Source organism: Danio rerio, chromosome 19 (genome assembly GCF_052040795.2).
Source record: "Danio rerio strain M-AB ecotype USA chromosome 19, GRCz13ab, whole genome shotgun sequence".
NCBI lineage: Eukaryota > Metazoa > Chordata > Actinopteri > Cypriniformes > Danionidae > Danio > Danio rerio.
This window is the reverse complement of record NC_141039.2, coordinates 49,852,540-49,867,717: the sequence shown is the minus strand read 5'-3', so window position 1 is coordinate 49,867,717 and position 15,178 is coordinate 49,852,540. Positions and strand designations below refer to the sequence as shown.

General features: G+C 34.2%; 1 protein-coding gene and 1 long non-coding RNA gene across 2 annotated transcripts in view; both read left to right on the top strand.

Annotated features, from left to right (window-relative positions):
* Positions 1-15,178, top strand: part of sdc2 (syndecan 2) — a 78,994-nt gene that overhangs the window by 11,583 nt on the left and 52,233 nt on the right.
* LOC147832688 (uncharacterized) lies at positions 451-2,776 on the top strand. The gene is made up of 2 exons (XR_015517293.1): positions 451-1,374; positions 1,481-2,776. It is a non-coding gene; the product is annotated as an uncharacterized LOC147832688 (long non-coding RNA).

The following is a 15,178-nucleotide window of genomic DNA, read 5'->3' as shown; positions in this document are numbered from 1 at the left end:
CACAATACGCATTTGTCAAACGCTGAATTGTACACCTGTCACTCTCTGAAATTTAATATTAGTTTAGTTAAGAGCTTATTAGAAAATTAATACCATAATTATTTATTTTATACAAGTTGTAAGTAATACATTTATTATATATTATAGTGTGTGTAATTCTATGCATGTATACACAGTACAACTTGTATTGTGTAAATGCAAACTTATTTTAGATGTGATTAATTATTGACAGCACTAAAATAAACATGGTTTTCTCTGGAGTGTGGCATTATTATTCGGGTTAAAAAATTAAGTAAAGTTTAAGTCTTAAAAATTAAGTCTTCTTCGTAAATTATACATTAATAAAAATAAATGTATAAAAATGTAACCCGATTGCTTTAAACTTGCTTTAAATATGCTAGCATTAAAGGCTTCTACATAAACTATTTATTAATAAAAGTCAATATAAAAGTAACATATTTTATTATAATTTTGTGTACCTGGTTGCTTTAAATTAGCTTGAAATATTATGAAGTCTTCTACATCCATTTTTTAGTATTAAAAAAAAGTAATGCAACTTAAATTTTATTATAATTTCTTGTGTCCGATTGCTTTAAACTTGCTTTAAATATTCTAACATTAAAGTCTTCTACGTAAATTTTTTTTAATTAACAAAAATGAATATTAAAAGTAACATAAATTTTATTATAATTTGTTGTACCCGATTGATTTAAAGTTGCTTGAAATACTCAATCATAAGCATTAAAATGCATGCAATCTTAATGCGGAGCTGAAATGATATATTTGTGCAGCCCTGCTTGTGCTTGTTTATATCGGCATTGCAAACATCTGCAACACGTATGTGCTTTTGCTTCAAAGCGGCTCTGTTCAGGGTTTTTTTTCTTCTTAGTTTTCCCCCTTGAGAGCTGGAAGCAGTTCTTTCACAGGGATAAAGTCATGCATACCAGTGGGAACGGACAAACAACACAAACCGAGCGCAGTTTGGGAAGCGGTGAGCTCTAACCGGCAGTCCTGAAAACACTCTTCTGCTTTGGTTTGGTTACTGTAGACAGTAAGGAGCCTCAAGGGTGCAAAGCCGTGACCCGAAGCCCCCCCAATGTGAACACGCAGGCTTGTGGAGGGAAAAGAAAACCCTCAGCACGCTCTGCCATTTAACCCTTGTGCACTGTTCAGATTGACTCCCCTTTGGTTATGTTGGTGGCTGCTTTTGGCTTAAAATATGATCACATTTTTTTCATCGTAAAGCCATGACAGCATATAATCCAGCATTCTTGATTGTTGCTGGTTTTTCCAGTTAGGAAAAGGTACAATGTGTGTGATTATTTATTTTTTTTAACTGTTGATCATAGGACTGTGCAATTAATCGAAAATCCGGTTTCGATTACGGCTCATAATGATTATGAAAAAGCATTAATCGAGATAAACGATTATTATATCATATACCGCCTTCTTTCCAGTTCCACGTGAAAGTGAATGAAAGATGTGCTATAACGTAACTTTTGCAGCATGGGATGCGCATCATTCATATTTTTAAAAGCGCGAAAGAGCACGTTCTGTTGTGTGTGTGCGCGCTGCACTTAGCCTCGGACGGATATTGTGTGTGTGTCTGTGTGCGCGTGGTCCGCGCTTAGCCTCAGACAGCAGAGCTATCAAAGTATGTTTCGAAATATTTAAACCTGATTTTTTTTCTAGCTGAAATAAAAAAATAAGCCTTTCTCCAGAAGAAAAAATATTATAGGAAATACTGTAAAAAATTGCTCTGTTAAACATAATTTGGGAGATATTTGTATATAAAAATAAATTCTCAGAAGGGCGAATAATTTTGACTTCAAATGATAATTGTTTTGAATAATCGTTATTACAATTATGACCAAAATAATCGTGATTATGATTTTTCCCATAATCGAGCAGTCCTAGTTGATCATCAGTTGCCGACATTAACCCTTTAAATATATCTTTTAACTAAAAGAGTTTCATACTTTTATATGGAGTTATGTGGAGTAAAACAGCAGATTATTTTGTGTGCTAGTGGTGCGACGGATCACAAATCCGATCACAATATGTTTTTTTAGTCACAGATCAGACCATTTTCAGTGGTTTTATCTAAACTTTAAACTGTTCTCTCAGTACTTCTGTGTTATTTGACTGCTTGTAACTTCATAACTAACCCAAAAGACTGCATTTCTTTCTTGATTTTTTGCGTTTTTCAAACACAGATTTGAATTAGTGTTGGGTGATGTGGACCAATTGGGCATTGTACAATGTCTATCGTCGTCGTAGGCGGTGGTGATTTAATTATTCATGAATAATTAATAAATTCAGAATGAATTAATTATTTGTAGCCTACCGTTTCTGACCCGCATGGTCTTTGTTTAAATGTTACCCTTAAATAAATAAAAATAAATTGCACACAAATTACCTCCTGTCACCTTTTTCCATGGGATTTTGGCATAAATAGGCAAAGTGATCCGTGTCGTTATAATGGCGTCAACAAACTTGGTTGGTAAAAAGGTGCACAACCAACAGCAACCAGCCAACAGCATCAGAGGTTCTCTAGTGTTAAGCGATGTCGACCAATTTGGCATCGTACGATGTCTAATGTGAAACATTGCGATGGACGATGGCATCGTCGTCATAGGCGGAGGTGAATGAATTATTCATGAACAATTAATTAATTCATAATAAATTAATTATTTGTAGCCTACCATTTCAACTACCTGACCTGAATGGTCTTTGTTTTTACGTTACCCATAACTAAATCATAAATAAATAAAAATAAGTTACATTTTCCATGGGATTTTGGCATGAATAGGTAGAGTGATCTGTGTCATTATAATGGTGTCCACAAACTTGGTTGGTAAAAAAGCTGCACAACCAACAGCAACCAGCCAACAGCATCTGAGGTTTACACTAAAATTGCAAAGTACAAGCGAGAAAGTGAAAGATTGAAGCAGTGTACTGACGCTGTGACACATTATGTGACGAAGAGTCACTATATATGGAGACAAGATAAACTAAATACTACGTTTAAAAACTATTGTAAGACGCCATCCAGCGGCAACACCAAACCATGGGTTGTGATCTGTACGAATCACGGACCAACACTTACTATGTTCTGAGAGCTGAGGGGCTTATTTTGTTATTTTCTCAAACATATCAATGTTAGTACACAAAGGTCACCCACACCATATAATGTTAAGCCATAAACTAATCTGATTTTTTGCACTGCAACTAAAATCCACAGTAAGAATGGCAAACTGTCCCTCTTCCCAATAGGGAAAACCAGCAAGAATCAAGAATGCATGATTATCTGCTGTTATAATGGAAGTCAATGGGGAGAAAACAGCCACAAACATATTGAAAGGGGAGTCAATTTGAGCGTGTAAATAAAGAAATTGCAAAGCATTTTCCCAAACTTAATGTCAAAAATAAAATTTGCCACCAAAAATCATCCCATTTGCTTAAACACAGAGAAGTTTGTGGCCAAATTAAGCCTGAAAAAGTCACCCCAGACTAGATGAAAACACCCCCAACAGCACACAAGGATTAAAGCATGCTCCCTTTACACCCAGTCAGTCTTTTCTTTCTCTTTATTAGCTTAGCAAATGGAAAGTTCCTTCGGAGGATTGTGGTTAACAAGCAGCGGCCGCAGTGGAAGGAGCTTCGTTTTAACTACTTTCACACTGCAGCTTTCGGGCAGGAATAAGTCTGTTTGACGTCAGCATGTGAAGGTGGTTTTCTGGCAGTTTACCACGCTGAATTCACTTGAAAGGCATTGGTGTGACCTTTGTAGATATGCAGTTTTTCTAAATCAAAGTGAACTGTGTATAGGTGTCTAGTTGTCTTTGCATGCTCATTAGTGCTGTGCAAACATTAAGCCAGGTGAAGAAACATATATGGTAACGATATTGACATTGATTACAGTATTATTATAATTATTAAAGTCATAATGGTTCAAAAGACTAGCAAAAGCCCTCAGTAACACACTTTTTCCAGTGGGTATTTCAATGAGTGTGCTATAAAGGGTTAATCGCATTCAAAATGATTGTTTGTGTTTATGTTAGGGATGCATGATATTGGAAATCACTGACATTGCAACATTTATGTGTGCTTTCACATCTGTGGTTCGGTTCATTTGGTCCTGACCAAGTACAATAAATAATGCATTGTAGCTTTTTTTGCCGTCTTTGGGTCGTTTTTACACCACACTGATTGCTTTGGTCTGAACCAGTTGAAAAGAACCAAAGTGCAGTCATGTGACAACCCACATCACTTATTGGCCAGATGTTATTGAACATATTTCCTAAACTGCTTTTCGATTGGTCAGAATGAACATGTGGGAAAATGCCAATAGAACTCGCACAAGTAAATAAACCGGCAGACACAAAATGTTGACTATGGAGGTTCGGATGCGCTGGCTGATTGTATCCCTGCTCATAGTGTACTATATAGTTTGTATAAAGCACTTTAGACAAACTATACATTTCGAAAATAAAGTGCAGCTGTGGTTGGAAACCAATGTTGTAGTGCAGTGGTTCTCAAACTCTGGTACGCAGGCTTCCTTCTAGTGGTATGCGGAGGAATCGATTTAACCCTTTGACGCGTACGATAACATCGTTTTGATCAGCAAATTGATTTTAATAGGCTACACTTTTTAATTTAAGTAAAAAATTTTTAATGTTCGTTATGTATTCTATAATTTGAGGTTATTTTCCTCCCCATACTTGTAACAGTTGTTGGGTTCGTATCTTGTATTTTTATATCCCAATGTTGACGGGTATTAAACAATACCCGTCAACATTGGGATATAAAAATACAAGATACGGACCCAACAACTGTTTCCATCACTTGCTTCTCTGACATATTGACCTTATTCTAAAATGCGGAAGTGCGCCTGTTTTCGCGATTGTCTTAGAACTTCCGTTTCAGTCGCCTATGGGAGAAATGACAAGGAATAATTAACGGCAAAAAACGGTCAAATTACTTGCTCTACAAACAAATGTTTGCATGACTATACAGACCAAGTAGAATAATATAACAAGGAAATATCAGTTTGCAACATCAAGCAGCGAAACGAGCCGTTTTTAATGTCTAAAAATGAATGGAAGTGAATGAGACCGGAAGTCTCGTGCCAAAAAGATTCAAATGGCAGCGCCCGCTCGTCTGCGGAGAATAAGGTCAATATAGCCTATTCTAATGAGCAGTAAGCAGATCTAATTTCTAATTTAAATATGTAAATCCAATTCATATATTTAAAATACAAGTTAACGTTTAGATTTCAAAGATATACAATATATACACATGCAACATGTATTTCAAAATTTATCAAACAGAGTTAAATATGAATATGGTATAACCTATATTTATGAGGTCCAAGAAACATTTGCAGGTTTTGATGAACAGGCTACTTAATGATAATACTTTACATTTAAGTACAGCAGTTTTCTTTTAACTTTAAGCACAGTGCTATTTTTAATTAACTTTTAAAATCACATTTTAATTTAAACATTGACGTCTTTTTTTTTTTTACCTGTGTGTTATCGTTTAAACGATTTATTATGTTTAAAGTGGCTGACAATAATAAATATTCATAATAATAAGAATTAATCTGCCATGTTTGTGAACTGTGCAGATCTGTAGCCGCTTAATTAGGCCTACTATGTATTTCAATACCAGTCATTATGGTGGTACTTGGAGAGACAGTGTATCTGAGGTGGTACTTGTGGAAAAAAGTTTGAGAACCACTGTTTTAATGAGTTGCAAACGGCAAAGGCGCATCGCAAGTCAGGAGGAGGCGTGAATTGTTTTAGGCTGGATTATGTTCTCACCATTAATGAACTGCTCGAGGGATGTTGGAAAGCGCACCCAGACCACATCTTCAAGGAGGTCTCGGTACGCTTTTTTGGTCCACTTTTGGTGGCACTTGAGTGTGATTGCTGCATTCACACCTGCTCAAACAAACCGCACCAAGAGAGAAAACCAACTCTCGATTCAACTGAACTAAATAAGGCAGGTGTGAAAACACCCTTAGATTTTCTGTTATTTTATTTATTTATTTATTTATTTATTTAATATATTGCAATATCCAAATAATTTGACAAACGATGACCTAAATACCGCTACTTTTAAATTATTGATCATTTACATTAATTAAGATTATTTTGTCATTTGTGTATAAAACATGCAAGCATAGATGAATACAATAGAAATGTTTCTGTTTTTTATGATTTTCTGTGGAGTCTCTCAGTGATTATGAAGAACATTCATTCATTCATTTTCCTTTGAACATGCAAACTCCTCAAAGAATCTCCAACTGACCCAGCCGGGTCTCGAACCAGCGACCTTCTTGCTGTGAGGCCACAGTGCTAACCACTGAGCCACCGTGCCGTCAGCATTGAAGAACAGAAATTCAATATTAATTAAATGTAAAGTATAACGTCATCACATTAATACAATAATTTCTCAAGGATAATGCGTCACTGATGAAGACTTGAAGTAATGATGCTAAAAAGTCATTTGACTAAATTAATTTAAAATTTATATTAAATTTTTTTTATAATCTTAATTTTACAATAAGGTTATGTTAGTTAATGCATTTAATTGCATGAACAAACAATGGAAAGTACATTTATTACAGTATTTGTTCATGTTAGTTCATGATAACAGTCCAGTAGTTCTCACTGTTAGTTGATGTTATTTCTAATTAATACAATAAGTTACTCATCGTGCATTAACTAATGTTAACAAGCATGCATTTGGATGTTAATAATGCATTAGTAAATGCTGACCTATGATTAATACATGCTGTACAAGTATATACATCAACTAACATTAACTAATGAAACCGTATTGTAAAGTGTGACCATTTAATTTACAAACAATCTTATTTTTGATCAAATTGATGCAGCCTTAAGTCTTTCAGATACACTAAAAACAATTCTCACACACTCAAACTTTTGAACAGTTGTGTGTCACAGAAGCGTTTTGGTGGTAGTAAAAGCACGAAGCGAGCATGTCACAAGTTGTCACCTAGTTATTAAAGTGGTAAACAGCTGCCGCTACAGCTCAAAATACTATTTACCAAAGCCAAGAGGTAGACGCACGATGTCAGAAAGCAGTCTGTGACGGTGCAGTTTACTGACTGCAGTCTGAAGGGAACGTATGAGGAGATCTCGTGTTTTAGCAGGCTTCGCTGGTCTTGTCTGCTATAAACTAGTTTTTATAATAGGAAAAGCTTCTGGAAAGTGAAGTTAGGGGATTCTCACTTTTATTTTTTTATTTCACTTTAATTTTTTTTTTCACTCTAAATTTTTATTTCACTTTAAATTTTTTATTTCACTTTTATTTTTTTTTCACTTTTAATTTTTTATTTCACTTTTAATTTTTAATTTTATTTTTTATTTCACTTTTTTATTTTTTATTTTACTTTTTTATTTCAATTAATTTTTATTTCTTTTTTTTTATTTCACTTTTATTTTTAATTTCAGTTTTTTTATTTCATTGTAAACACTGCTTTATAAACACCTCGCATAAGCGATAATCCAATTTTTAAATACAAAGATGATATAATACATACATAAATGTTTGTACATTAAAAAAAAAATCAAAATATTTCAAAACTTTCAAGGATTTAAGATGCTGATGGCCGTGGTATTGTGAAAAGGGTCAATAGTTTGATGTTGTGCAAGTCTGTAGTTCATCTGAATTCCCTAAAGCAAACAGACACTTGCATCACCTGAGCTAAAGTTCACCCTGATTAACTGTGACTGATTTTTTTGGGGGGTGTTTGTGTGTTTTTTTTGGGTTGTGTAACGGGAGAAGTCATCCATAGAAATGTCACGACTCACACAGCAGGATCAATTTAGTCTTAGAGTTTAACTAGTTAAAGTTTGTTTTCTCTAAATGCACATAAATGTTGATTATATTATATTAAGATTATATTAAGTAGAGATGCACTGATCGACTGGAGAGAGATCGTAAAAAATAAGTTTATATTAGGATTGAACAATATATCGTATGAGCATGAATATTGCAATATGTGGATCTGCAATATGAATTATTTAAATATAAAGATATTATTTTTACTAATTATTTGTACAGTGATGAGCGTGTTATCCTACATTCGATTGTTCAATTTCTGTTCTTAAACTGTTAGACTATCTAGAAAAATAAAAAGCTCTTTTTATTTCACTTTTATTTTTTTATTTCACTTTAATTTTTTTTCACTTTAAATTTTTATTTCACTTAATTTTTTATTTCACTTTTATTTTTTTTTTCACTTTTAATTTTTTATTTCACTTTTAGTTTTTAATTTTACTTTTTATTTCACCTTTTTATTTTTTATTTTACTTTTTTATTTCAATTTTAATTTTTATTTCATTTTTTTAAAATTTCACTTTTATTTTTAATTTCACTTTTTTTATTTCACTTTTATTTTTTTATGCTTGTAATTTATTATTTTTATGCAGACGCGCTGCCTGTTAAAAGACTTTATCTTTGTGTTGTTTGTGGAAAAGCTGATGTTAATTTAGTTTTTGATTCATCCTCTTTTTCTTATTATTAATTTGTTATACTGTAATGTTCTGATGGGGCACCAGACGTGGCTTGCGCAAATAAATTGTGCTATTCGTGCATAAACACATGAACATTTTGAGTTTACTCAATTTACTTAAATTCCCTTCACAATGGACATGTATTCACATCATCGTTGAGGATTCTGTCTTCCCGGTGACTCTAGTTTCGTTGCTAAATGGCTGACATGGATTTTATTGAGAGAATAGCTGTACTTTGTGCTTTTGGAAGGCTGATAAACAGCATAGATTTGTTCGGCACCGTGTCCGAGTTCACTAGATTTCTTTCAGAGGTGCACCAGCTCTGTGAGTTCATCAACTCCTCCAGAAACTCTACCTGGATGATGGAGGCTTTCAGCAATGCTTCTAACTGAGCCGAGCCCAGTTTGATGAGCTGTTGTTGGGTGTCGACAGGAGGATTTCAGGGCTATGTTTTAATCACGCCCCAACAAGAGCAAGGTTCTGATTGGTTAACGTGGCGTGAATATGCACTAAAGGTCAGATATTCCAACTAGAGCAATATGCGTGTCGAATGTGTAAAGCGTTCAATTCGAGCGAGTCGCATCATTCGTGCCTCCTCAATCCTGCAAATAGTGCTGCAGTATGTCTCTTCACATCGTTGCCCTGACTTAACATGTAAATCACACATGCTTGACACTCCACCCTCGTCTGGTGTGAACACAGCATTAGAAAATAAATGGGAATCTGCAAAAACAGTCTAGAAAATGGCAATCGATAATCTCTAATTTAAAGGTATAGCTCACTCCGCAAAATTTGTCATCATCTACTCACACTCCGCTTGTTCCAAAAACGTTTGAGGTTGTTTTTGTTCTCCTGAACTTAATTTAAGATATTTGTGACCGTGGAGCCAAAATAATGGGTTTATTTGTAGAAATAGGCAACAGTTTGAGTCTGTATGAATTTACCTAAATAATTAGACTACCGATCAAAAGTTTGGGGTCAGTTTTTTATTATTATTATCATTTTTAAAGGGTGTCCGCAGGGTCTTAATAAGTATTAAACGTTGATGAATCAATGTAGAGAAATTTAAGGCCCTTAAAAAGTATTAAAAAAAGTATAAAAACTTTTAAAGTCTTAGTATTAAAAAGTCTTAAATACTATTTTGCAAGGTATTAAATTTGACATCGTTTTTGATTATGCAGTGTCTGGTTGTATGCTAAAGTTTCCTGAATTAAATCTGCGAATATCAGAATGCAGTGTCATTTATAAAAGCAATAAAATCCTGCTAGATTTGACATCGTGCTGCTTTGTTTACTGCAATAACCAAGGCAAAACCATTATTTCTGCAGTTCTATAGGAACCAACCTGCTGGATTAGCTAGATTTAATAGATTTTTATTCAGTATATGAAAAAAGTTTCAGTTTTGGATTAGTTTCTTACATTAATATTAAGTAAATATACTGTAAGTTAAAATCTCGCCAGTGTTTTCGGGTTGAAACCTAAAGTGGTTTTAAGATCTGAAAATGTACGGAAAGAGTCTTATAAAAGGTCTTAAAAGGTTTTGATTTTCACTCTCTGATTCCTGTATATACTCTGTAATCATTTTATTTAATAATTTAAATAAAATAATTATATTCATCAAGGCGACATTTATTAAACGTAAAAAAATTATAAATTGTAAAATATATAAGTAGTAGTTTCAAGTGTAATTATTACTCCCTTCATTAATGATTTATTACTAATAATAATTAATATTAGAGTGATTTCTGAAGGATCCTGTGACTGGAGTAATGAAGCTGAAAAGTCATCATAAAATAAATGGATATTTATGCATTATTTTGATTGACAAATATGGAATTAAGAACAAATATTTTGTTAATCCCATACAAATTAATATATGTATTGTATGTATGTTTTGTAAATTCCATATGTGTATATGTATTTGTTATGGAACAAAATTGGATACATTATTAAATGAAATTTTTGAACAGTTATTTTATAGTGCAATATTATTTCACTATTTTACAATTTGTTCTGTATTTTTGATGAAACAAACGCAGCCTTGATGAGCAGGAGAAGCTTATTTTAACATTTACAAATCATACTGACCACAAACCTTTGACCTGTAGTGTATTTCAAAGCTTTCATTGATAAAATGCATTGCTAAGAACCGAATTTGATAAACTTATAGGTGATTTGCCCAACATTTAGATTATTTTTTTGAACTCTCAGGATCCTGAAATTTCCAAATACTTGCATCTCATCTCAATATTGTCAATTCTTACAAACCAAACATCAGTGGAAAGTTCATTTATCAGCTCTCATATGAAGTATAAATCTCAGTGTCCAGTGTATACGAGCTTTACTTTAAGTACATCAGGGCCTCAAGTGTGTCATGCTTGTGTGATAGGATTAAATAAATAATAAATCATGATTTTTCTGTGAAGTCTAGATGATTAGACACATTTTATCCAACTGATTACTTTGTTTTGCTGAACTTGTGAACCACACATACCTGTGAATAAAAGCAAGCCTGAAGCATCCCAGTGCTTTTTACATCAGTGAATGCAGCTAATTAAAATGCACAAATAATTTCTGCAGTAATTAAGCATAGGTTGAGGCTGATATTTTCTCAGCGTGAATTCGAGCGTTTCTTTAATTTCCACACGCCGCTGACAATATGACAAGTGGTTGTTATGGAAACCGTTTAGAAATCGTATCTCTGGACTTTAAAAGCTGCACTTTAAAAGCTGGGTTTTTATTTCTCTGCTGCTTTAGTGCATGTGGCCTTGCTTAAATCACACTGAAGCATCCTGGGAGATTTCTAAAGTGATGTTGAAGAGACTTGATAACTCGACTTTACTGAACAGTGAAATCTGGTCCTCGTCCAGCTCTTCTGAAGCATCGATCGCGTCCTCTGATACTGCTGCATCCTCCATCACTTTCTTTTCTCTCAAATATTTACCAAATAAGATTTGAAGTGGGGGCGACACAGTGGCTCTGTGGTTAGCACTGTGGCCTCAAAGCAAGAAGGTTGCTGGTTCGAGTCTCGTTGGCTTTTCTGTGTGGAGTTTGCATGTTCTCCCCGTGTTGGCGTGGGTTTCCTCCTGGTGCTCTGGTTTCCCCCTTAGTCCAAACACATGCGCTATTGGTGGATTGGATGAACCAAATTGGCTGTAGTGTGTATGTGTGAATGTGAGAGTGTATGGGTGTTTCCCAGTACTGGGTTGCAGCTGTATCTGTTCATCTAGAAATGAAAATCTACTCACTATTTACTCATCCTCAAGTGGATCCAAACCTCTCTTTTATTCTGTTATATAAAGCAGAAAGCCTGTTATCATTGACTTCAATAGTAGGAAAAACAAATACAATGAAAGTCAATGGTTGCACATTTGCAGCATTCTTCAAAATATCTTCTTGTTTGTCTTTAAACGTAGAAAAAAAAAACAAGTAAAACAAGTAATGCCGAGTTCAGACTGCATGATTTTCAAAGTAGTCGTGTCACAGATGTATTTACACTGCATGACTATCTGTGCTAGCGTTTCGTCGCTGCTTTGTTAACACTGCAAGATGGATCGGCGACAGGGACTTTCACATTGCATGACTTTACTATAGGAAGAATCGCCGACAACTTCGTCCAAACTACGTCTCACAGCCAAAAACACGTCGTATATCTTTTGTTATTAACTACACAATGAGAAAGAAGCCTTTAATGGGGTAGAAAATGTACGGTTTTGCATTGCAGTAAAGTTAGTTTGATGAATGTCAAAAATCAAACTAACTTTACCGCGGTCATATTTGCTCTCCTGGGTTTAAAGGGAAGCCATTTCTCCTCAACGTTGATAATAAACTAATTTCTTTCTGTATGAATCGTCAAACAGACACGGTTGCTCCTGAGTCCTGTCAAACCTCCACTAGTTTTTCCTCCATTTCGTGGGTCCACATAAACCGAAAAAGAGCGCTTTTAACTTCTCCCCCAGCCTCCCGCTGGCCTGCAGCAGGTACACACACACGCACACACAAGTGAAAGCTGCTCTCTCATTGGCTGTAGGCGATCGCCGATGTTATTTTCAGTCAAAACTCAATTCACACGGCATGATTTGAATCGCCGACAGCTCCAGATATTCAGCACGCCAAATATCTTGCAGGCATCGTTGACAACATTGTCTCTGTCCACAAACTACGTCTCGCAACAAAACTCCCGCGCGAAGTAACATGGAAACAACACGAGGTCACGTAGTAAATCTTTTGTTATTAACTGCATTGTGAGAAAGACGCCTTTATTGGAGCAGAAAATGCACTTGTTTTGCTCACCTGGGTTTAAGGGAATTAGCAATTTCTCAAACTTTTTTTCTTTTTCGACCCGGTTGTGATATCGCTCAGATGACATGTCACACAGACACAGTGTTCCTGCCAAATTTACACTAGCTTTTCCTTCATTTCTTTGGTCCAAATGGACCAAAAATGAGCGCTTTTACCTTCTCCCCCAACCTCCCGCTGGCCTGCAGATACCCACTCTAGTAGATGCTGCTAGCGAACGCCGATGTTATTTTCAATCATTTCACACGTCATGATTTGAATTGGTGACACCGCCAGATATTTAGCATGCCAAATATCTCACGGGTGTCAGCGATTTATCGGCGATTCCCTCAGATGGCATCTTTGATAGTTCACATTGTGTGGTTGTCACTCACGTTCATGAGCACTGAATTGTCTGCGATTTCTCAAAACCTGTCGGTGAGTCAACATCAGGGCTAAAATCATGCAGTCTGAACTCGGCATTAAACAGAGCAATGGAACTTTTCAGTTTTTCTTAATTTTTATCATCACAAGTATTAACAATTATTAATACAGCTTTATTACTGGTATTATAACTACTAAGATTGGTGGTGTTAGGAAAATATTATTTTCGAATTGCTAAAAATCGCTTCTGTCCAATGTCATCAGTGTGAATATTAAATAAAATTACTCATTAGAAATTATTAAAGCGATTGTTTAAAATTTTAAGCGTTTTTAATTTTTTTATTTATTTTTTACATTTATTTGTTTTTTTTATTTTATTATTTTTTCATTATTTTTTTATTAAATCACTAAACAAATATTTAAATTAATTGCTTTTTAAATATTTTTCTATTTAAATTTATTTATATAGTAAAGAAATCAAACTTTGCAAATGTTTAAAAACTGTCAACAAGCTTGATTATTATTATTGTTATTATTATTAACATTTTTGGTGACACATTGATTCAGTGGTCAGCAACAAGGTTGCTGGTTGGAGTCCTGTCTGGATCAGTTGGCATTTCTGTGTGGAGTTTGCACGTTCTCCCTGTGTTGGAGTGGGTTTCCTTCAGGTGCTCCGGTTTCCCCCACAGAATTGATCAACTAAATTGGCCAAAATGTATGTGTGTGAATGAGTGTGTATGGGTGTTTCTCAGTACTGGGTTGCAGCTGGAATAGCATTTGCTGCGTAAAACATGTTTTGGATAAGTTGGCGGTTCATTCTGCTGTGGTGGCCCCTGATCAATGAAGGGACCAAGCCAAAGGAAAATTATTGAATGAAATGTTTTAACATGCTTTTGTAATATTTTTTTTAATACAATTATTATGCTATTTTGTAAAATGCTTGAAAACAGTAGCCGTTGACACAGTTGAAAAAAACAACAACTGAAAATCACTTTGAATTTTTTTTTTTTTAATAAAAATAACTTTATTTAAAAATATAGAAAGAAACCAAACTATGCAAATGCTTTAAGACTCTTTTACTTGCTTTTTTGGAATAATTATTTACTATTATTATATTTGGAAAATGCTTGAAAACAGAAGCCATTGACACCCATAGCAAAGAGCTTAGAACGACTAAGAGGCGACACTCAATATAACGTTCCATTGCAGCAACAGCCCCGGAATCCGCCATTTTGGAGTGAAAGCGATTAGCTGTCCATTGGATCTTACTGCTGTCGCGATGGCAAGCAGCTGCTTTGTTTTTTATTTATCTATTTATTTATAAAAGCTGTGATACAACAATACAATACGACACTTACTATCCCAATCATCAGCACTTTTAATAGTTTATTTTACAGACTTATATGCTGTTGTTCTGTTGAAGTTTTCATTCCAAAATGACCGCAGTGCCATCTAGTGGCTGTTTCCCATATTGCACTAGAGTGTCGCCTGTTGGTGATTCCATGCTCTATGCCCATAGTAAGAAAATGAGAAAATCACTTAAGAAATATTTGAAAAAGAATTTAAATTAAAATAACCGTTTAAAAAATATACTAAAATATATATTTTAATATATTTTATAATATATAATAATATAATAATAATATAATTTTAATATATTAAAAATATATAAAGGAAACGAGCTTTGTGAATGCTTTAAGACTCTCAAAAAGCAAGATCATTATTATTAATTTTACATGCTTTTTGTAATTATTTATTCACTATTATTATGATATTTTGAAATGTGCTTAAAAAGAGTATCCATTAACATTAAAAAAAATTTCAACATTTTTCAAAGTATCTTCTTTTGTGCTCAACAAGACGAAAGGAGCTCAAACAGGTTTGGAACAAATGGATGTTGAGTACATGATAGCTTTAAGGTGGACTGTCTCTTTATTTTTGTCCAGCGAATTGTCTGTGAGTGT